Source organism: Sinocyclocheilus rhinocerous, unplaced genomic scaffold (assembly GCF_001515625.1).
Source record: "Sinocyclocheilus rhinocerous isolate Xijiao unplaced genomic scaffold, SAMN03320098_v1.1 scaffold1561, whole genome shotgun sequence".
In the NCBI taxonomy this organism is placed as follows: Eukaryota; Metazoa; Chordata; class Actinopteri; order Cypriniformes; family Cyprinidae; genus Sinocyclocheilus; species Sinocyclocheilus rhinocerous.
The window spans coordinates 154,035-156,516 of NW_015652263.1; the positions used below are offsets into that span (position 1 = coordinate 154,035).

Sequence of the window (2,482 nt, forward strand, 5' to 3'; positions counted from 1 at the left end):
ACATAGGCTAGATACTGTCACCTCAGGAGGGTGGTGCTCATGTACGATAGTGATGTCACCCCGTAGCTCATTTTTAATTGGTTAAGCCGGTTTTGTTAGCTACAACTCACCCCGTGTTACACTCTCCTCGGTTTCCCCTACAGGTAGGTTTTTATTTTTTTTTGTAAGGGATTCCTTGAAAGTGCTACTGATGCTCCGGTCCCAAACGCTCTCCTCCCGGTGTGGTCTGGTCCCTCTCTCTCTTTCGGCGCATGCGCACACGGGCAGCGCTGTCCGACTTAAAAACAGCTGGGCTCTTACGTGAGTTCACACAGAGAAACGTGAGACTGCAAAGCAAAGGGAACACGGCAACGGATTTTGATAAGGATTATCGCTGTTATAGTGGTTTCACAGCTATGCAAAATAAGAAAATGCAAGAGGATTAGTGACACACATCAAGTGGAGCAAGATAGCAAAACAGAGTGAGAAAGCGAGATGCGGCTCGCCTCAGAGATGAAAGAGATGCTCATGTTCGTGAAGAGACATTGAACCCAAGGAAATCTCAAGCTCTGAAATACATTTAATATGCTACAAGATTGTTGTTCTTCACTGCCGTCGGGTATTAGCAAAAGGTAAGAGAATTTCTTATGATTTTACAAATTGTAAATGCATAAAAATGCAAAAAAAAATAAAAGTATTGTTTTAATGTTTAGTCTAGTAGCCTATGATTTATAGCTGCAGTCTAAATACATTGGAAAGTTTACGTGAATTATATAATGCGTCACTTTTATACACCAGTATATCAGTTCGAGTCAAGGGGAGTTTGTCAAAAATAATGCAAACAAGTGTTGATGATTGATGTCCAAGTGACTGAACCTGCTGTTTCTGCTTTGAGGATTTTTCTTTGTGCTTAAAACATGAACATTTTGCCTAAGTACATGTAGACTGTACTGCTTTATAGTCTAAAAAGTACAAATAATGTTTTAGAATCAAAGAAATGACTGTTTTAGTGTAATTGGTTAAAACCAAGCCCTCAGAAGTGATCAGAGTTACACAAAAATAGAGCCAGTGAAGGTACACTAAGGGGTCCATAGATAAAAAAGTAAATAAATAAATAAAATGCATATATTTAAAATTATTTAATTTTTACAATTCATTATGCATTATAAAAAGTAATAATGTTTGTTACAGTTATTAATTAATTATTTTCGAGTTAGAAAATCTAGCTTTGATTTGAGAATCTAGATTTGAGAATCTAAATGGGGGATTCTTGGGTCTGTAGATAGATGAATAAACCTTTTTTATTTTTTAAACAATATGCAATCATTATACAACATTGATTACCTTGTGTTTGTCTTTGTGATATGACAAAACATAATTGTAATATAAAATGTCTTTTTTTAAAAGTTGTGTATATTATTATGTGCCCAGTGATAGGATTTGTCCATAAGAGCTGCGGTTATCTGATGAACTGCACTAACATGTGTCTTTTGAGTGCGCCCAGATGCCATAGATTTCATTAAGGTTTTCCTCCCTAATCCTTCATCATTATATCTGTTTTTTTTATGGTGATGAAAAAGGAATATATCCAGACTGCCTGTAAATGAGTCCGTCTTCAGCTTTCATGTCTCACAGGGTTAATCAAGATCATTTTGTCATGGTTGACCTTTCAGCAGCATACATTTACCGCCTATGGGGCAAACCGCCTCATCTCCAAGAGAGGTATCTGTGCATAGAGTTGTGTATGAATACATAATCTTTCATGATTGCATTGCATCGGTGTGCTTGTACTGTATGTCATAGTGTCCCCTTTATTAGTTTTTATCCCTATTTAAAAAAAATATGGTAACTTGGTGCATGAAAATATTATGCTATCAAAATAATGGCACACCTTTACATGTTGGACAAAAAAGCACTCAAAGATTCTTTTCAGCATATGATTACATTTCTGGCTACAAGGTCAAGTATCTGAACAATATTTACAGCAAGACTAAGCTAACTGAAGCAGTCAGACAAAAGGTGATTATTCAGCCTTGAAGCAGGTTTCAATTAATGCATATACCTTTCGATATAATATTATTTTTGATTGGTACAGACCAGTGTTAATTTTGACAGCAAATTTTGATTTAGTTTTAGTCATAGTCTTTTGACTAATGCCATTTAGTTTTAGTCATATTTTAGTCATCTGAATTGTTTTTAGTTTTAGTCTAGTTTTAGTCGACTAACCGAGTCGATACTTCTGCACTAAACTTTTAAATTATTAATTTTTATTTTTTTTGAAGTGTGTGAAAAATTGTATTTTATGGTCAGTCACAATTTTAACCGGTGGGATAATGTGTATACTGAATTAACATATTTCTGAGGTCTACGTAGGAACCATCAACGTATTTCAAAATTGTTACTTTTCTGTAACATATATCATCACATTTTTATATTAGTGCTACCAGTATTAAAACATTAATATTCTAACTTATTTGTAACATTTGAACTTTTGATTTAGTGC

General features: G+C 34.5%; 1 protein-coding gene across 1 annotated transcript in view; it reads left to right on the top strand.

The window, feature by feature from the left end:
* The first annotated feature begins 341 nt into the window (after positions 1-341).
* The window catches only part of LOC107714157 (WSC domain-containing protein 1-like), a 27,637-nt gene continuing 25,496 nt past the window's right edge, over positions 342-2,482 (top strand). The window contains exon 1 of the mRNA XM_016519906.1: positions 342-611. The gene's annotated coding sequence lies outside the window, so the exon portion shown is untranslated. The remainder of the gene's footprint in view (positions 612-2,482) is intronic.